Genomic DNA, 22,066 nt, shown 5'->3' on the forward strand with positions numbered 1-22,066 from the left:
TATTGCTGTCAAGCTGTCCTACAACTTGGTAACAACACAGCATTCCTGTAGCCCAGAATGAAGCCACCACTTAAGCTGAGGGTCTCTGCTTCAAGGTCTCTCAGCAGCAAAGTGTAGGGATTAATTATGGGCTCACCAGAACAGTCTACTGAGGTAACATTGCTTCCAAGCATATCCACATCGTGACTGAGCTCCTTGCTGGCCGTTTCAGAGCCCCCCACCCCCGCCTCAGTTTTGCACTTACTGGGCCTCTCCACTGGGTGTTCACAGTATGCCAGCTGGCTTTCATGGGAGAGAGAGTGGGAAAACAAGAGAGAGAAAACAAAGGAGAAAAACCAATCTTCTTATACCATGACTGTGAAAGTCATAGATAGCCTTTCACTGTTTTGAGTCTGCGAAGTACAATCAAGTCATGAGCCTCGCATGTGACAAAGGAACCAGTTACACAAAAGTATGCGCACAAGGAGACCAGACCTATTAGAAGCAACCCAGAAGCCGCCCACTGAGGCGTGTAGTTGAATGAAACTGCTCACCTTTCACCAGTTTCACACTCACGGGTTCAGCCCACTCCACATAGTAAATGTGTCATGTCACTGCTCCACAAACAGCACGGCACAACTGTTTCCACACTTCTACTTGCTTTGCATTAGTTAGAGAAAGCAATCCCGAGATGCTTATTATACATTCCATGGGAACATTCTACTGTTCTACATGATATTCAAACAGTACAGATTTCAGTATCCACAAAGGGTCCTGATGAAGAATACCAAGGAACAGCTGTATACTGCCAAGCAAGCCTAAAGGTTGTAACCTGGGTCCCCTGGACCCTGGGAGATCTTAGGGATTCTCAGGGCTTGAAACCAAACGCTGGACATCATGGACATTGCTGAGAAGATCTGCAGTCTCCACTGGATATCTAAATGATCTCAAGACTCCAGAAAGATAACGAACTGTTCCCAAAGGTTCTTGATGGTATCTTTGGACCAATAGAGGAAATAGTCAAGTAGGTGACAGGTGGATGAGATCAGGCCTATGCTGACCTGTTCCAAATCTATCCTGCCCGGCAGAGAGTGAAGCAGATGTCTGCGGAGAGGAACTGAGGTGATGTGACAGGTCCAGGGTCCCAGGTGTCCTGAAGGGCTTGGAGGTGGGGCCTGTTCCGTTTTCATCATTGTAAGTAAAGTCTCTATGGAGGCCAGTGTAGAGAGCAGTATGAGTATCAGTGGCCACACTGAAAACATGAATCTTTTTCAGTAAATATTCAAATATTGTTCCAGTACAGTATCCTTACAGGTAAATGCCATTCTCAAATCCTTCTTTTATCTGTAGGAATTTGGTTGGTTGTTGTTTGGGGGGGTTGTTTGTTTGTTTTGTTTCTGTCATTTGGTTTGAAAGAGCTTGTGACAAACTTCAGTGGCTACTATCAGATAGCAAATAGTAAGCAGACTCTTCAGAATCCATTCTGTATCCTGAGGAAAAAGATGATAGGTTAATTGCTTCTCAACAGTGTGACTAAAATCAACTGTGGAAAAGAGAGGGTGGCTAACCCCTTCAGTGAAACTCCTTTTACAAGAGAAGGCCCCTCACCCTGCCATTGAAGCAAAGGTTTCAATGCCACGCCCCAGCAAGGCATGTCTGTTTGTTAAATGCCCTGCACTTCCTACTCTTCAAAGAAATTATCCTCTGGGTTATTCAGTTTCAAGAAAATGAGACTAATGAGAGGACTAAATGCAGTGGGCTGCAGGGATTACTAAGTCAGACTCTTGAGATGAAACACTTAGCCAAGCTTGTGGCCCAGAGTAAGTCCTAGGGACAACCAGATGAGCGATCCTTCTCTTCAGAATCCCTAAAGACTAGGAGCTTGAGCAAGATCTCAGCTAGTGACAAGCAAAAAATACACAGACCTGCATGTGGTTACATATCTCTAATCCCAGCACTCAAGGAAACTGAGGCAGAAGAATTCCAAGTTCCAAGTTAGCCTGGACTCCTTAGCCAGACACTGTCTCAAAAAGAAAAACAACCATGCCTAGAGAGGGAGCCCAGGCTTGATATTGCCTAAAGGGCCAGGCACCAAAGACTGGATAATTGCCTAAGCACCTAGGAGAAAACCAAACATGACTGGTAAAAAAAAAAAAAAAGAAAATCAATGAAATGATTCCTAATTCTGCTATATTCGTTGACAAGAGTCTAGCACAGTCTTCATGAGAGAGGCTTTATCCAGAATTGATAGGAGCAGATATCAAGACCCAGAGCAAAACATTAGGCTGAGCTAGGTGAGTCCTTCAGAAGTTGGGGGAGAAGGACTGGAGGAGCCAGAGAAGTCAACAACACCACAGGAACACAGCTCACAGACTCAACTAACCAGGGTTCATAGGGGCTCACAGAGACTGAACCAACAATCAGGGAGTCTGCATGGGTCTGACCTAGATCCTCTGCATATGTGTTATGGTTGTATAGCTCAATCTTGTCAGACTCCTGAGAGAGGGACCAAGACCTGTCTCTGACTCTTTTGTTTGCTTTTCAGACCCTTTTCCTCCTACTGGGTTGCCTCAACCAGCCTTGATACAAAGTATATGCTTAGTCTAGGTGACATCTAGCAAACAACCTGGGATTTATAGGTTTCTGGAGTATGCCTCCAGTGAAGTCATCAAGCAACCTTTGTGATCCCAGAATGGAGCACAGACATGTCTCATGATGGAAATATTGTATCTTGTTAAGCCCTGTGTCATTGATATCCCTTGAAGACCTGCTCTCTTCTGAAGGGAAATGGAGGAGGAGGAGATCTGGGGACATGGAAGGTGGTGGGGAGGGACAGGGAAAAGACGAAGAAGGGGAAAATGGTCAGGATGTAATATATATAAGAAAAAATGAATCAATTAATTAATTTTTAAAAACATGTTTTTCTTTTTATTCCAGAACTTTTTTATTTAACTATTATGATATATAAGAATATTGGTTAAAGCCCTGGAGTCCAGAGGCTGACAGATAAGTCTCTCCTCTGACTACATATAGTTATAGCCTTTAGCAAGTCACTTCTCTCTTTCCTGTCAAGGCTCCAAATAGCAGTTCAGACTTGTACACAGATGCCTAGAGGCAACACTTGTTGACTTACCCTCCTGCTCCAACTCTCTCCATAGAAACCAGTGGCAGACACTTACAGTCAATTACTAGAGAGGGCAGACTGAGCCAACAATTCATATTCTCTCTCTCTCTCTCTCTCTCTCTCTCTCTCTCTCTCTCTCTCTCTGTTTATGGAATAAGAGAGAGAGAATATATATAAAATATATGTGGAAATATATATAAAATATATATGGGTATACATATAAAATGTATATAGAATATATGTATGTATATAGAGTAGAATGAATATATATATACACATATATACATATACATACATATATATATATATATATATATATATATATATATATATATATATATATCACCTTGGAAATGGCTGGAGATGTAGCTCAGTTGTAGAGTGATTGCATACTATGTTCAAGGCCCCATTGTTTATTACTAGCACAGAGAGAGAAAGTCCAATCTGATTTCCTTTATAAACTTGATAATGACAAATGTTCTGAAAAACAAAACTAGGGTAGAGACTTTACACATAGAGTCCTTTCAACAAAATATACCAGGGTGTCTAGGTGACATCTAGCAAACAACCTGGGATTTATAGGTTTCTGGAGTATGCCTCCAGTAAGTCATCAAGCAACCTTTGTGATTCCCAGAATGGAGCACAGACATGTCTCATGATGGAAATAGCTTTTTGTGGCAGTCATTCCCACTGGCATCGCACAAAGATGTCACTTGTAAGTAGTGACAGATGCATCCTATAGTGGCAAGAAAGAACCTAAGAAATGGCATGGTAGTCCCCGGTTCTTCCTGTTCACTTTTGCTTAACCACGATGATAGGCTTAAAATCATGAAAGGTAAGATCCCTGGATGACACCATGCTGGAGTTATAGACTATGAGATACACAGACTCTGAAACAGGGTCACAGTGACTTCAAGCCAAAGCCTACACTGTAGCTGTGAATTGTTAATCCATTTTGAGCTCCCAGTGGGTGGTCACACTTCTAGCCACCCACAAGAGGTCTTTGGATTCTCAAATGAAAGGACACACACACACACACACACACATTTTAATATGCCTAACTAGCTCAGTGGCCGGGCATTTCCAAACCTCCCCATGACTAGCATATAGTCCCCTCCAGTATTCCTGAGTTAACACTTTCTAAGTCTGTATTTTATCTTTGCTGCCCTGTTTTCTTCTGGGCAGCCTTCCCATGGGGGTGCTTTTCCTTTGTACCTACATTGCTGGATGATTTCTCTCCTGCAGCTCATAAGTCTGATCTCTCTGCTTCTGCATCATAGCAATTCTGTTTCTTCTCTCCTCTGCATTTCTTGCTTGGGAATCCTAAAAGTCCCACCTCTTTCACCCTGCCCAGACATTGGCTGTTGCTCTTTATTGATTAATCAAAAACCAACTGGGGACAGGGGCCCTCGGCATATGAACATTCAGATTCCCAGGATGTGGGGAGCCAAATTAAAACGAAGCATTAGAGCCAATCCCCAACACTACACTTGTTTTCTACTCCCCCAGGTCCTCACCCTGGACCTGACTCAGGGCTGATACTATGAAAATACTCCTAGAATCCATGTTGCCTGTCATATCCTGGGAGTTCACTTCCTGGCCCCTGAGTCTTTCAGAAGCATCAGGTAGGAAGATAGGGAGACACTGAGGAATAGAGTCCTATCAGATGACATGTGTCTTTCACAGACCCATTTTAAAGCTCCTAAGCCCATACTCAGATGCTCATGGGTGTGGGGAACCCCATGATTGATATGGAATGCTCCCTGGAAGCAGTTGCATCCCCTCAATGGATGCATTCTTTGCCACTGTCGTCAATAATTCATTAATCTAAAAGACTGATTTTAGTGTCTGAAGCCATTACAACCTACCAAGAATAACTTGAACTTGCATAGGAACAAGCCGTTTTGAAAGCCTACAAGCTCCAAGGAAGCATACTTCACAATGATCCCTCCCCTCCCTGTTGAGGGACAGGGGAGCCCCACATGGCATTCCTTTACCCAGTTCAACTTCATAACTAATTTCAGAGGTTTCTATAGAGTTACAAGTGATGAAGAAAATGAGACAGGCCTTGGTGGCCTGTTTTTTAAGATCTGCGTATCGTTTGAAAGTAAATGTAGCAAAGAAAGGGTTCAGAAAAAAATAAAATTCAACATTTATTATGAAATAATTTTCCATAGCACTATAATAATCCATTAACCCCAAAATAAAGCTGATATAATCATTATTATCATTTTACAGCAATATTTTGTCTGGCATTTTCCAAGGCAAACAAAAGCATCAAGTGCAACTGTGTCTCCTTAGATGTTCTATGCTATTTTGCATGCATGCACACATAGGAGGGTGTGTGTGTGTGTGTGTGTGTGTGTATGTGTGTGTGTGTGTGTGTGTATGTGTGTGTGTGTGTGTGTGTGTCTGTGTCTGTGTCTGTGTCTGTGTCTGTGTCTGTGTCTGTGTCTGTGTGTACGAAATAAAGCCCGTTACCCAAAGAAGAAAATGCCCGGTGCTAAGGTTCCACGTTAGTCAGGGCCCATGTGTCATCTTACACATATTTTAATAGGAGAAAGACCTCAGAATTGAATTACTGCCTGATGATTTGGTTCAGAAGAGGGCATTGAAAACAGACCTTGTCAGATCATATTGTGTATGTTTTACAAGGCGTGTTATAGTGCACGTTTAAATCTCATGGATTTTATGCTGCGGGATGAGAGGCCTGGGGCTGTGAGTTCTGAGGTTAGAAAACAGAAATGGTGAAATAAAATGCTGTCTCTACAGCCATAGAACCGAGTCATAACCCTCTCAGTCTACAAAGTGATAATAGGAAAAAAGAAAGTGCAAGAGAGGAAGAATGTGTATTCATCTTGGGCTAGGGAACTGGTGCCATGCATAAGATACTTATTGTGCAAATATGGGGACCTGAGTATGAACCCCAAAAACCTACATAAATCCTGCACAGTGATATGCAATCCCAACCATCTTACAGTGACATAGGAGAATGAGATAAGAAGATTCCCAGAAGCTGGCAGGCCAGCTAAGGTGGCACATGCAGGAGCAAACAACAAAAGACCAGACCTTGTTTCAAGCAAGGTAGAAGGTTAAAACCAACACCAGAAGTTGTCCTCTGACATCCACACAGGAGGCATGTCACATGCATCCTCTTGCATTTGCAGATGTCAATTATTACCACACACCTCCCACCTATGGTCATCTAAAATGCCACTAGACATTGTCAAGTAATCCTCAGCCTCAAGAAAAAGTGTGCAACCTCACCCTCATCTACATTGAATGTCATTTGGCTATAAAGGAGGGAAAATATATCATTTTCAGAAAAATAAAATAAAAGTGGACATCATCTTGGTAATCAAACTAAGCCAAGCTCTGAGAGATGAATATCACACACAAGTTTTATATAGAGATTATAGATTTTTTTTTAAGTTAGGCATGGTGGTGCACATCTGCAATACTAGTACTTGGGAGATGGAAACCAAATATTTAGGGCCTCAAGGTCATACAGTAAGTTCAAGGCTAATCTGGGCTACATTAGACTATGTCTCAAAAAAGAAAAAGAACATGAAGGTAAAGGGTGGCAACAGGAGAGGGATGCAAAACAGGTAAAAGATGGATGGATGTGATCAACGTGGAATACAACATGTGTGTTAATTACTTTTCTCATCTCTGTAATAACACCTGACAGAAGCAACTTTGAGAACAAAGGGCTTACTTGGACGCAGGATTTGTAGGGATAGGCATGGGGGCAGAAGAGTTCATCACAGGAGCACGCAGCGGTTGATTGTCTCATGGCTTTGACTAGAAAGTAGAAAGACTGGGATCAGAAGGGGTCTGAACTAAAACATTTAAAGCTAACACCTCAGGGACCTACTTCCCGAATCCTAAAAGTTCTACAGTCTCCCAAACAGTACCATCACTTAGGGAACAACTACTCAAAGTTTTTACATCCAATGCGCATGTATGAAAACATCATGCTGAAAGTTGCCTCTTTGTGTAGAATAACAAACATGAGTAATTTAAAATTTTGAAATCTATTTAAAACTGGAGAAGGGAAGAACCACTGATATAGGCCTTCCAGACATGACTGATTTTTTTTGTTTTTTTTTGTTTGTTTGTTTTTTCCTTTTTATTTTTTCTGCTTATAAGCCCCAAAAAGCTTCTGGCATTTTGTTGCAGCAGCTGAAACAAACTAAGACAACATTCATTTGCTCTTTTATTCTTTCAGTCGTTTGAAGAATAATCATTGTGACATGGATACTTGCTTGGCAGGTACTAGGTTTGAGGGGAACAGGCAGGCATTTGGGAACCCCAAAGGCTTCTTAAGCCAATGAGAACTCAGTGCTCTTCTGAAAGAAGCTGTAGGATCCTAGGGCAAGGTAGAGACAGAACAGGACAATTCCCTACTAGGGAATAAGGTCAACCAACATGGGTAGGGAAACTGAAACTGGAAGCCAGAGCAATGAGTATAAAAAAGTACCCAAAAGCCAGAATTGCCAGTGTGCTTGCTGCAGCAAGACACAAGGCTGGACTGGAGAAAAAGTCATCACAGTGAATTCTTCCCTGGATGAGCTACTGAGGAAGTCATGCTGCTTCTCAACACCACAGCTTGTGTTATTCAAAGACTTCACAGCACTCAAAACAACAAACAAAAGATTTGTTTATAAATCAAATGCTCATATTAAAAAAAAAACCCAGAGGGCAGCTGTCAATATTTTTCTGCTTGTGCTTAATAATCTAATTTTCTATCATAAATGTCATTTGAAGATAATTATTGGTAAATTAATATAATATCCAAATGAAGCACTTCTCATGGCTGTTTGCTGATTTGGGGCAGGGAGAGGGGCGTTTATGCATGGTAAACACAAGGCTTGAGTGGAGCCTGAGCCCTGAGATAGAATTCATTCCTCACTGAGAACTCCAAAGGTTTGATCCCCATAGTGTACTAACAGTAACACTAAAAAGCATATAGGGAATTGGAAAACGTGAGAAATATTTGCCTGGAATAAAACGAGGCAGATTCTCCTTCTTTCCTCTCATGTGCTGTGAACTCTGTGTTGACCTTAGCCAAGGCATTTGAATCTACGTGATATGGGACAGGGACAGGAAGGGAAGTGGAAGACGCCTGATCACACAGCCACAAGGACATGATGTGTCACACTCAAGAGAACACTGTGGGTTTTCACCTATTATCAAGCAACCCACTAACTCTGAGAACTCTTGTGTTCTCTGCCAATATATTCCCTTCCACTTAGGAAGGCCAGCCTTCTCATGATGCCAGCAACTAAGAATTTTGACCAAGACATAAATAACTGGAGGAAAGAGAGAAGCTGTATATTAATCAAGTTTCCTACTCAGGTTAGGCACTCTGCAAAAGGCAAGAGCAGCTTGCTTTTAGAAATATGACGGTGGCAGCCACAAGCCATTTAGCTTTGATAAATGCAGAGACTGTGGCTTGGAGGGCACCTGTCTCCAACTAAAATGGGAACAGAAAGAATTATGACCAGAGAGAGATGGGAGAGGGCAGTAGATCCATTTACCAGAACTCGTGAAATGAAGTCATTAGCCAACAAACAAACAAAGGGCAGAAACATTGTTCAGTCTGCTATCATAACTTGAGGCCCCTACTTAAAAGAATTATTAGAATGAATGACAAATATCCCAGGCTGGCTGTGAATCAAGGCAGCTTTACTTCCTGAATTGTCTGCCTGGATCCTTATGCTCTCAGGGAGCCCTCCTTAGCAAGCTGCCCACTGTAGAGACTCTGGATCAACTGGCAGTACATGTTTAGGAACTCAATAAACATTTATTGAAAGAATGGACAAATTGTTGCCTCATTTCTGAACTCCTTATTGTGGAAAAGAAGAGTAATATAGTCTCTAGAAAATGGCCATTCTTTTAGTCACTTGAATATATAACCTCATTTTAGGGTCTTCATTCAAGCATTTCATATGCTTATACATTTGTTCATAGATGCCAACCTCCAAGATGGCTGCCAATGATCCTTGGATCTTAAAATTTACACTACCATATAACCCCTTCTTATCCTAAAGAGTAATGAATACGTCTGTCCAATGTAACCAATAATGATGCAGAAATGATAAAGGGTCACTTCTAAGCCTACATCACAAAAGATACTATAGCCACCTTACTCTCCTGGAGAGCTGGAGAAGAGCTAAACTTTCACACAGGAAGGTTCTAGAAGCTTTCCACAAGATTCATATAGTGAAGAACTAAAGTTTGTTTGGTTTGCCAGGAGCCAGCATGAACATATCATACACATGGCCAAACCATTTTGGATTCTTCTAGTCCCAAGCAAACCTTCAGAAGTCTGCAGCCCCATGAGCAATGGCAGCATAGAACCAATCACCCAAAAGAAACTTCACCCTAAGCTTGGAGGAGAGAGGAGAGAGCTCTCTGCCAGATCTGTGCTTAAAACAGAAATTAAAAGCCCAAGAATCTGACCTCTCATACAATGAAATTTGGCCCACTTCCTTTCTAACCAGTCATCTGTAAGCCATTATACCAGGCACACTATAAAGGCTGGGCCAACCCCAGATCTAGAAACAGATATATGGTTCTAAAGTGAAATGGATCTAATGGCTCCTCACTTTCCTCTTCTAAGTAATCATTCTAAGGAATGATTATCTGTTTTTTCTCAAGTACATATACTAAGACCTCTTGGTATACACAGAGGAGACAAAAAATTCTATACAGAGAGAGAGACAGACAGACAGACAGACAGACAGACACAGACACAGAGAGACAGAGAGACAGAGAGACAGATAAACAAATATCATATTCTTTAGGTAGATTTTTCTGGTTTGGTTCAGTTTGGTTTGGTTTTTGGTTGTTCAAGACAGAATTTCTTCATGTAGCCCTAGCTGTCCTGGACTTGCTTTGTAGACCAGGCTGGCCTTGAACTCACAGAAATCTGCCTGCTTCTGCTTCCCAAGTGCTAAGACTAAAGGTGTCACCAGTCCTAGGTACATACTCATATGTATTTATGTCTCATAAACAAAAAGTTGGCAAGCAAGATTTTACTTCTGCAATATCCCACAGTGCTAAGACTCCTTTGTCACTCCTAGCTCTAGCTAGGTGAAGTTCATTTTGGAAGATTTCTACATGGGTATAATCAAGACTGAGTCTTGTTCTCCTTGATGAAATGACTAGATAGTGGGGAAAAAAAACTTTAGTTAAAATGTGTAAACAAAAGCAAGGCATGAGAGTGAACCTTCAGGGTCCCCTTAATCAGTAATTTCCTGAATTTTACACACCAGAGTGAGATCTCTTCACATACTAAATGGGCTGTCCTGTGCCACCATTAGCAACTTCTAGCACTAGATCATGAAAGACACTCTATCTTCCAAAGTGACTCTTGGATCACTCTCTGCTGACAGCAGCCAGTGATCATGCCATGGGGACATCTGAGCAGCCCTCTAGAGAGACTGCAACGATGAAGAACAGAGGGTTCCACTAATTGCAAGCCCAAATTGGACAGCCATGTGAGTAAGTTCTCTTGGATAGAAACATCCAACCCCAGTGGAAGTTTTAGATGATTATAGCCCAACCAATATTTTAATTACAACTTCATTCCTGATTGTATGGCTCCAAGCCTGATTCATAGACCTAAACTTCCCCTCGATTTCTGACCTACAAGCATTGTGAGAGATAATAAATATATATTTAGTCTTTTGAAGCCTCTGGGTTTGGGGATAAATTGTTTCCATAACAATAGGTAACTGATCAGCAACATGGTGTTATGTTACCAACTAGTCTGTTAACAAAATTTTCCAGCAATACAGATCTATTGCAATCCCAAACTGTCAACAGAGCAGATGTCTACAATGAATCTGTATAGGAATAGGTCCATTGACAGTCAGACAAGGATGATGGAGGGATTTGAGGGGAGGGGGCATCACTAACTACTGAACTACTTTCTGCAAATAGATTTGCAGAAAATGAGATTTGCTGTAAATGAGTGTGTAAATGAGTATGCATCAGATTCTTGGAACCAGTGTGGGTTTCCTGATAGGATGAAGGCAAAGGACTGGGCAGAGATGGCAGGAGTAGCTAAAGGGCATTGACAATCTTGCCAGACAACAGAAAAACAGTTCTCTCAACCAGGACACCTACCTTCCCATCTGGAAAAGTCCACCATTGTAAACATGAAGTCCTTCAATTGTACAAATATATTTGATTCCCTCCTGCTCGGTTCTGTCCCAACTCAATGAACAAAGGTGCACTCCAGTATCCAGGATGGAAGCTAAGTCTTGTGAAAGCCTAGCTGATCCCTAGCCCTGATAAAAGTGGGTTATGTGTGTGGAGAGAACACACCCAGCAGTAAAGCATGTGTTTGGCAGGACCCAAATGTATTTGATAAAGATCACTCCCTTCATTGTGAAACTATCAGCTCTTTGAACAACCAACTTGGCCAACATTTGCTTTCAATGTGTACTTTTCGTGGGTGTGAGCAGAACAGTAAAAAAAAAGAGAGAGATGACAGTATTTGCTTCCAACAGTGCAAGAAATCAGTCCCTATGAAGCACTGACTGGTCAGCTGGATAGGAGAGGGTAAATAAGCTCTAACGACTGAGTAGAGTCAGAGTGGCAAGCTGGATCCAACATATGACATTGTATTTCATCCTTTGGGAAGCATAAAAGGAAAATTCCCATCACACTAATAAATCATAAGGTCTTCCATTGAGAGGAGTACATTGATTGGTACCTGTTCTTGTAGGAAAAGGCCAGTCAGCCTTATATGAGGGGAAAGTCCAGGAATGGAAGAGTATTATTACAGGTGATTCCTCTTCTCTGTACTTTGCATAAAAGAAGAACAATGATCATTCTACAGCAAATACTAGGTTCTGTTTACTGATTCTTAGCCCTATAATTAGCAGCAAACTCACATAGTTCAGTATATTTCCATAGACTTGAGAGCTGAAATAATGTTAAAGAACTAGAACTCAAAGCTATCCAAAAGCCAAACTGAATGCTAGGGCACAATGGCAGACACATGAGTTCCAGCGGTCAGGACACTGAGGCAAACACATCATGAGTCTGAAGCCATCCTGGGCTACATAATGAGTCTACATTTAAAAATAAACTACAAAGCTGGTATTTGCTCCTATGTCCCTGGTCCCAAAACGTACATTCCTAAATAACTACCATAACAGCTAAAAGGATGAAAGCAAATGAAGTCATCTTATCCAGTAGAGAGCAATGTAAAGAACTCCAGAATTATATACACACATTTACAATATATAGACAAGAGGAGAAAATATAACCAAAATATTAACATATGTGTAAAAACTAAAGATAAACAAAGGGGACTAATTAGTATTAAGCAAAGAGAGATCACTATCTATCTTAATTAGGGGCTACTATTGCTATGATAAAACATCATGACCAAAGCAACTTGGAGAGAAAAGGAATTATTCAGCTTACACTTCCACATCATACTTCATCACCAAAGGAAGTCAGGGCAGGAAGTCAAGCAGGACAGGAACCTAGAGTCAGGAGCTCATGCAGAGGCCATGGAGGGGTGTTGCGTACTAGCTTGCTTCTTGTGGCTTACTCAGTTTACTTTCTGATAGAACCCAGGGACACCAGCCCAGGGACAGCACAATCCATAATGGGCTGGGCCCTCCCAGAAAATGCCTTACAGGCTTACCTCATCTCATAAACACATTTATCAATTGATGCTTCCTTTTCTCTGATGATTCTAGCTTGTGTCAAGGTAACATACACTAGCCAGGACACTGTTATGTTCAGTAGGCCCTGTTTTTCCATATGCTGAATTTTGTCATTTTTCATGGTTATGAGATAGACGCATACACAGATGAGAGTGGGGTGGATTGTACACTTTCTATAAAGACAGAGCTACTGGCTGAGAATGTAGCTCAGTTGGTAAAGTGATTGCCTAACATGCACGAAGTCTCCAAACCACATAAGCCAGCTATAGTGATATAAGCCTATAATCCCAGCACTAGGGAGGTAGAAGCAGGAAACTCATCATCCTCAAGAAGTTCAAGATCATCCTCAGGCATATAGTTGAGGTCAGCCTAGGCTATATGAGACCCTATCAAACACATGCCACACACACACACACACACACACACACACACACACATAGACAAATTACCAGTTTCTCTGAGCAACATTTCTTATCCAAGTACAGGGTTAAGTTAAGCTAACAAGCCATTGTTCTCATTGACCCTATTCAAAGGGCTGGCATACTCTTTTTATGCATTTAAGTCAAGGTGAGCTTATGCAACCATTTTAAGCATCATTTTAGTGACCCAGTGTGCTTGCAGGTTAGGGGAACTGGACAAGGATCACCCTGGAGCCAGCATGATGGGTCTACCATGCTGAGCTTCCTTCCACAAAGTGTGTCCTCAAAGCATAATCTGGACTCTCCCAAAGCAATTGAATCAGTTCTCAAACTCTTCAAAGACAGGAAAGAAGAGGAAACCCTTTCCCAAAAATTCTGCCTTTCACTCAAGTGCTGGAAGTGATCTTCCTGGTCTACTTATCACACAGAATTTCACAGGGTGAAGTTCAGCCACAGCAGAGTGCTAAAACATTAAACTGAGTGTTGGGGTCCTAGAGTCGCCTCACAAACCACATGAACACGATTTCAGTCAGACAGAGATAGTTTATTGAGCAAATATCCCAGGACTGACTGATCAGGGCCAAGAACAGATTTGGGAATGGAGCTGTGATGTTAAGATCCTATAGGGCTTTTAAGCCTAAAATCCACAAACATCTGTGCCAAGTTATTCCACCAATCATTATTTAGGAATAGGGAATTTCCTTAGGAACTGTCTTTGTTGTACATTTATCTTGTTTCCATTGGTAGTGGTATTCAACTGTGGCAGGGAATTTGCCTTGTCTAATATTCATATCTTAACTTGCTTACCAGGATGGGACTTGTCTTGTCTAATAAACAACATATGAGAAAGTTTCCTTATATATTAGTAACAGAACAAAATGACAGGCTAGCCAGGTAACAGTTACCTAGGCCTTAACACTGAGAACCGAAGCCTCACTGAATTCCACTTGTACCCCCTGATCAAGAGTCTGTTTTTGCTCACATTCAGTCCCTCAGTGCCTAGCACAAGAGACAGTAAATGATGTTCAACTCTGATGCATTCAGAAGCCTTCAATCTCTGCAAAGTCATCTTCAAGTAAAAGTAGTCCAGCTTCAAAGAGAAGTATTTTAAGTTCCATTTTTATACTTATGTTTCTCAAAGGTAGCCAGTTCATGGGTGAAATACTTCCCCCTTCCCAGCTGTCTCACCCCAGCTTCAACCTGCTGAGAATACATCTCCAACACCCATACCTCTGACCTCAAAGACTTACCCACCTCCATCACCAGCTCTGTGCAGTTTGTTTCCCCAGTATGTCCTTTTCAGCCTGGTATTTCTCCCTTTCTTCCTCAACTATCTACTTTTTGTGCAGATTCCATACAACAGAAGATCTGAGACCTGGGTAGCAAAGTTCTCTCCCACAGGGAGGGTATGGGTGTCAAATGTGAAGGAAGTAGAGTTGCGTGACCAAAGGTGACATTAAGCACAAAAGGAAAAAAAATTACTCATCTGCAAAGGAGTTTGAGGAAAGGCCACCAAAGGGTGGTGGATAGACGAACAGAGGTGTTAGTTTTACAGGGACCCAGCCTGCCACATCCTCTCTGACTCCAAGCAGCATCAGAAATTCTCTGTGTCAAGCACAGTTTATCCAACATCCATAGGAATCAGACTGCCCAGACAGTAGACACCATTCTCTCCTGAGTCCTAAACCAAGAAGGGCTCACAAGGCTTCATGAGAGAGGCCTTGGCTGGAGCTAAACCCACAGACTTATATAGAAAAGTCCTTCCATATAGAAAAGACCAGGACATGTGAGGAAACTAGCAGAGCAAAGTGAAGTGCCGTGATGCTGAGCCTGGGTGGGGACAAGGAGAGTACAGACTTAACTCTAAGTACATCATGGCCACAAATGGTCCAGACTATCATGACCTGCAGCCCTGAGCCCTGAGCCCTTGGTTCTTTTTGGCAATTTTTCTATCACCATTTAAGACAACGTTTTCTTTGAATGTCCATCCTGCTTCCTTCTTCTCTAAGACCTCATCTGTGCTCAGCCACAACCTCTTGCAGGGGAGTGGGCTTCATTTAGAGTATACAGGAGCCCTGATTCAACCTGACATTCAAGGCCATACTTATATAACAACACACTGCCTGTCTGGTACATACGTGTGGGGGCCTCATTCCAGCCCTTGCATGTTCTTTGGTTGGTGGCTCAGTCTCTGAGAGCTTCCAGGGGTCCAGGTTAGTTGACTCTATTGGTCTTTCTATATGGTTCCCCTTCCCTTCAAGGCTTTTAATCCTTCCCCTAACTCTTCCCTAAGTGTACCCAATGTCTATCTAATATTTGGTTGTGGGTCTCTGCATCTGTTTCAGTCCACTGGTGGATAGAATCTCTCAGAGGACAGTTATGCTAGGCTCCTGTCTGCAAGCATAACAGAGTATCATTAATAATGGCTTCCTGGGGGATGTGAAATAAGGGGAAACTGGTGAGAGTGAAAACTTGTACAACCACTTTAGAAATCAATTTGGTAGATCTCAGAAAACTGGGAATAGTTCTACCTCAAGACCACACCTGGTCATATACCCAAAAGATGCTCTACCATACTACAAAGACACTTGTTCATCTATTTTCATAGCAGCTTTATTCGTAATAGATAGAAACTGGAAACAGCCTAGATGTCCCTCAACTGAAGAATGGATACAGAAAATGTGGTGCATCTATACAATGGAATACTATTCAGCTGTGAAAAAGAAAAGATATCATGAATTTCACAGGCAAATAGATGGATCTTGAGAATATCATCCTGAGTGAGGTAACCCAGTCTCAAAAGAACATTCATGGTATGTATTCACTTATAAGTGGATATTAGCCATAAAATACAGGATGCTCATGCTACACTTCACAGACCCAAGGAGGCTAGACAGGAAGGAAGGCACAGGCAAGGATGCTTGAGTCTCACTTGGAAGGGGGAATGGAATGGCAAATGGAGGGAGGAAACTGAGTGGGAGAGAGAATGGGGAGGAGAGTAGAGAGTTCAGAGTCGAGTGTAGGAAGAGGCAGGGGGATGGCCAGATAGCCATGAGAATGAATGGAAATCTGCAACTGATGAGGGGTAGGAGGCATCTCCAGGAAGAGATTGAGCCCTGGGACAGAGGAGGCACCCAAGAATCAGTGGGGATATCCTTAGTTGTGACTGAAAGCATTAGAGATATGCAGCCTGGGGAGGCTGCCTCCTGTGGCCAGGCAGGAACCTTGGTGTAGAGATAGGGACACCAGCCCACCCACAAAACTTTCAACCCAAAACTTATCCTGTCTACAAGAAATGCAGGGACTGGGGATGGAGCAGAGACTGCCAGAGCAACCAGTGGCCCAACTTGAACTCATCCCATAGGCAAGCACCAGTCCCTGACACTAGTAATGATACTCTGTTATGTTTGCAGACAGGAGCAAGTTGTCCTCTGAGCGGCTCCACCCAGCAGCTGCTCAGACTGATACAGACACCCATAGTCAAGCAGTGGATGGAGCTTGAGGACTCTTACAGAAGAATAGAAAGGATGGCAGCCCTAAAGGAGATAGGAACTCCACAGGAAAACCAACAGAGTCAACTAACCTGGACCCTTGAAAGAACATACACGGGCTGGACCTAGACCCCTTGCACTCATGTAGCAAATGTGCAGCTTGACCTTCATGTGGGTCCTGAACAACTGGAGCTGGGGCTATCCCAAAAGCTATTGCCTGGGAGAAGAAGCACCTAGCCTTGCCTTGCCGAGACTTGAAGTGCAAGGGTGGGGGACATACCCATGGGGAGCTCCACCCACTCAGAGGAAAAGGAAATGGGGGAAGAATTGTATGAGGGTGTGACGGGGGCAGAGGCATTGAGTGGAATGTAAAGTCAGTAAGTAAAAAGTTAATAAGTAAAAAAAATTAGTTAAATATAAAAAAATAATAATAACGGCTGCCTATTCTGGCCTCAGTGGGATGATACACCTAATCTGGCAAAAACTTGATGTGCCAGGGTAGGGGAATACCCAGAGAAGCCCCACCCTCAGAGGAGAAGGGGAAGGGGATGGAGGGAGGGACCAGGAGAGGGAACAGCATTTGGGATGTAAATAAATAAATAAATACATAAGGAAAAAAAGTATAACCCAGCATCCCCTCACCGCTCCAGAAAAGGTGTGGCCCCAGCTCTGTAAACACCCTCTTCCTTCTTCCGCTCAGAGCCAAGGGCTAAATTTGCACATTCACATTGGTCTATCAGGATCAATGTGAAAATTTACCTGCTCAACTGCCTGGGAGCTGCAACTGGCAGCTGGCTGAGGCAGTGGTGGGATGAGAGGAAAGTTTCTGACAGCTTGGAAACTCAAGCCAGCCGAAGGAGCCAGCTGCCTCACCAAGCTGCTTCAGAAACAAGCTGAATGGACTTCTAAGAATGGATGCGGCTGAGCTATGATGTGGAATCATGAGCTACAGGTAGAATCTGTTTCAAGGCTGACGCTGGTTTGACTAGGATGGCCCTTAAAGGGAAAGCCAAACACTACGGTTAAGGCATTAGGATCTTTCTAGCAAAAGCCAGGCAGATTTATTATGATCCTTGATGTGAGAATGAAAGTGAAGATTTACCTTGACAGCAGCACCCAACTGCCTGCCAAGGTGATTTTCCATAGCCACAGTATGGAAGTGAGTGTAAGCACCTGCGGTGTGAGCCCCTGGGCAGTGTTTACAGACAACATAAAGGAAGAGGTAAATGTCTATTTAGTGATATCTTCCAGCAAGCAGGGCTTGTCTCCTCCATTCCCAGTCTGTCTGTTTATCATTCCTCTCTATACCTCAGTCTCCTCACCATAGAAACACTGCCTTTGGGCTAAAAAGATATCTCAGTGGATAAGTGTTGATTGCACAGGTATGAGAACCCAAGTTCAGGTCTCCAGAGCCCATATAGAACCTGGCCAGGTGTAGCTACCTGTAATCCTGGCCCTCAGAAGGCAAAGACTAAAGATCTGAGGGATAAGCTGGTTACCTAGACCAGCTGGGATTGGTGTGCTCTGGATTCAGTGAGAGATCCTACCTCAATAAATGAATGGAGTAATAGAAGGATAATACCTATGGATTTCAGCCTTCAGACATGTGCACACATGCATTTACACAGTGTGTTTACACAGTATAAACATACATACACAAACACACACAAAAATAAAGAGTATCTTCACCTGGAGTGGGGAAATCCAAAAACACTGTTTTGAAGGCCTTGAAACCAAGGTCTCAAAATGGCGTCATCTGATGGAATTCGGAGGATTGGCTGGGCAGTGACGACTTATGAGCTACTCTGCTTACTCTTGGGCTGAATCACATTCCTTTCTGCTTTGGGCTTTGCTAGATAGACATGCTCTCTAGATTAAGGTTTCTTATGACAGACTGCTTTTCCAAAATGCTTTATAAAGACCAATTAATGTCACTGGAGCTTGGAGTGAGCTCCTAAGACGTAATTAGACAACTGTCATTAAGCCTATGGAACAGTAAGCCCTGAGAACACTCAGCAATGGGAGGCTGTGTTTTCCCTTGTGGCTTCCACTTGAGGTAGCTGTGGGACAGGGTTGAGAAGGGCCACTCAAGTGTCAATGCCGCCCTCTGGCCAGTGTTCCCAAGACAGGATATAATGAGACCTTGTGATGGCTTTCTGTAAAAGAGAGATCCTTTACTGGCTCACAATAGCTGACTTTTTAGTATTATTGAGAACTGATTGATGGCTTGGTATTGGCCACAGTGAGAGTAACTACAGCACAGACATCAATTAAAGCTACCAACAGGGGCTTTGAGAGAAATGAATAGGAGCTTATTTGTCATCATGCTGCTGGTTCTTACCAAAAGAAAGGTCTAGGGACATAAGGGTTTGCAGGCCATTCCAATACCTGGAGGTTCTAGCCAGCTCTCGGGTGGCTATCTGAGTCATTTTTGATGCAATAACCACCTTCCCCTCATCTTCCAGGATCAGTCAACCAAATCTGAGCTCCTTCTCCCAAATAGTCTACATGGTGCCTGCTGGCCTTCTCACCAGCACTCTTTCCTCATGGCTAGGCCACAACCAAGAATTTTCCCAGTCTGGGATTTAACATACTTTATCTTTGCATCTAGAATGTTCTCTACCTGCTCCATTAAGAATGTCTGGGATCACAAAAGAACACACATGGTATTCACTCACTGATTATTGGATATTAGCCCAGAACCTTGAAATGCCCAAGATGCAACTCACAGGCCACATGAAGCTCATAAAGAAGGAAGACCAAGTGGGGGTGATTTGGTCCTTCTTAGAAGGAGCAACAAAATACTCAAGGGAGCAAATATGGAGACAAAGTGAGGGACAGAAACTGAAGGAGGGGCCGTCTGAAGACCATTCCACCTGAGTATCCATCCCATGTGCAGTCACCAAAGGTAGATGCTGATGTGGAAGTCAGGAAGTGCATGCTGATAAGAGCCTGATATGGATGTCTCCTCAGAGGTCTTCAAGAGTCTGACATATTCAGAGGCAGATGCTCACAACTAGCCATTGAACTGATCATGGGGTTCTCAATGAAGGAGTTAGAGTGAAGACTGAAGGAGCTGAAAGGATTTGCGGCACCATGAGGAGAGCAACAATACCAACCAACCATAGCTCCCAGGGTCTAAACCACCAGCCTGGGAGCACTTAGGGAGGGATCCAGGGCTTCAGCTGAATACATAAGAGTGGAGGGCCCTGCTGGGCATAGGTGGAAGAAGAGGACCTTGACCTCATGAAGGCTGGATGCCCCAGGGGGTGGGAATTTTGAGGGTGGGGAGGTGGGAGTGGGGGGGTAGATAGAGGTTACATCCACAGAGAAGAAGGAGGAGGGGTGAGGGGATAGGGGGTTCTTGGGTGGGTGGGGGATGGGGTAAGGGGACAACATATGAAATGTAAATAAAACATCCAATAAAAAAATCTAAAAAAAAAAAAAAAGAATGTCTGAGATCTTCCTCTTTAGTTCCCAACCTCAAACTTATTGCTTTTGAAATCTTCCCTAAACTATACTATCTTTTGTGAGAGAGATCTGTAGACGTAGATGAGGGGTCTCCTGCCTGCCCAGTACAACAATGGGTGCCAGAGAAGGTCCAGACGAGCTCCTATGTCTTCCATTGTGTCATCTTCCCACAACCCCCTCTTATCTCTTGATAAAATCAAGAGGAATCAGCTGTCATCTGATCATCGCTCCTGCCCTAAGGCATTTTTTAAATCTCTTCTTTTCCTATGGCTTCAAGAGGTCACAGTACACTCACCTTTGACTTGCCCAAAAAGCAGAAAAGGATTTTGGCTCTACCAGACATTCTGGGCACCAGTGAAACCACTTGGCCTCTAGCATCAGCATCAGATAAATACTAGCATAGAGAACCATCATCTGATAAGGAAAAATAAAATGTTCTTAGAATATGTGAACATGCCTAGGAGGCTCTGCCAAGAGCTAAGCTATTAATACCAAGTGACATGGCAAGCCTCAAGGTGACTTCCAGTGACTTCCATTACCTAACGAACATAAGCCCCTCCTGTGAGCATAGGTGGGAACTTTGGCTTCCAGTATAGGACAAAGTCGAAAGGATTTTTCTTATTAGTACCACATTTCAGTTTATTTGTACTTAACCAGAAAAGAGATCATTCAGTGAGTTTGGATTAATTTACTGAATGCTCTTAAATATGGAACTATACCCTCCCTAGGTTTAGAGATGCTTCTTGTTGTTGGGTGAAGTAAACAGCCATGCCACAAAGCCTACCTGGCAAAGAGTTATAGTCCCAACCTCTTCAGCCTGAGCATAGTTTCCAGCCGACAGCAAGTAGACATCTGGGACCTTCAGTCACACTTCAAGATATATGTTAGCCTGTCACAGAACATGAATGAATTTGGAAATGAACTCTTCCCCAGGTGAGTCTCCTGGTAGAAATGAGACTGTAGCTCAATCCAACTAATGCCATGATCGCAGCCTTGATGCTAAGTATACGATCCAGTGAGAATGTGCCTGTCTCAAGAAACTATGATGCAATAAATGTGTGATTCTTTGAACCATTTAGAATAACAATTCTTTAGACCAGTGGGTAAAAGGCCACACCATGAAAGCCAGAAAGAAGACCTGCTTTATATCCTTGGGACCCAAGTAAAGGCGAAAGGAGATGACCACCTCAGCAAAGTTGCCCTCTGACCTGCATATGTGCATCTAGACACACAGTGCACACATGCTATGCATCATATATATATATATATGTATTTTAAAGGCTACAATAATTGTCATGGAGTGATGGACAACTAACATAGACTATACAATCTCTTCCAGGTGAAAAATAGAAAGAGTTAAGAGAAGAAATAGTAATACATTAATAGGCTCACTTTGTAACATCTTATTTGTGGTAGTGTGAAGTGATCTCTGCTGCCATACAGAGAATTTTGGTCACTCCCTATAGCGGCATATTTTCCCCACAAGTGGGAGGAGCTAAGGTGAGAGGTGTAAGGAGAGGAAGAGGAGAAGAAAGAGGAGGAGCTAAGGAGGCAGAGATGTAGGAGTCATGGATGACCACGCATGTATTGAGAGCAGTCCTGGGTAACAACTTATATCTAGGTTAGTTAATTGGTTAACACTTCCAATTGTGTGGGCATCTTGTTTATTGAGCATTATCAAACTTATAAAGCTGTTGGATAATCTAAGCATTACAGTCTCATTTCTACCAGGTACCGCATAGATGGCAGGATGGTCTGGGCCCAGCCCAGCCTTGTGGAGACAGCGTGGAAGCCTGGCAGAGCAATCTTCCACACTGGCTTCTTGTGGGTGGCTGAGCTAGTGGCCTGAGCCAAGTGACAGTGAGTACGCCAGCAGCTTGTGAC

General features: G+C 42.9%; 1 long non-coding RNA gene across 1 annotated transcript; it reads right to left on the reverse strand.

Moving 5' to 3' along the window:
• Positions 1-1,004: 1,004 nt before the first annotated feature.
• Positions 1,005-20,586, reverse strand: LOC114637761. Its single transcript, XR_003713789.1, has 3 exons — positions 20,478-20,586; positions 6,822-6,907; positions 1,005-1,469 (listed from the first exon to the last, which is right to left on the reverse strand). It is a non-coding gene; the product is annotated as an uncharacterized LOC114637761 (long non-coding RNA).
• Positions 20,587-22,066: the final 1,480 nt, after the last annotated feature.

The sequence above is a fragment of the Grammomys surdaster genome, unplaced genomic scaffold (genome assembly GCF_004785775.1).
Source record: "Grammomys surdaster isolate TR1022 unplaced genomic scaffold, NIH_TR_1.0 125428, whole genome shotgun sequence".
Classification (NCBI taxonomy): Eukaryota; Metazoa; Chordata; class Mammalia; order Rodentia; family Muridae; genus Grammomys; species Grammomys surdaster.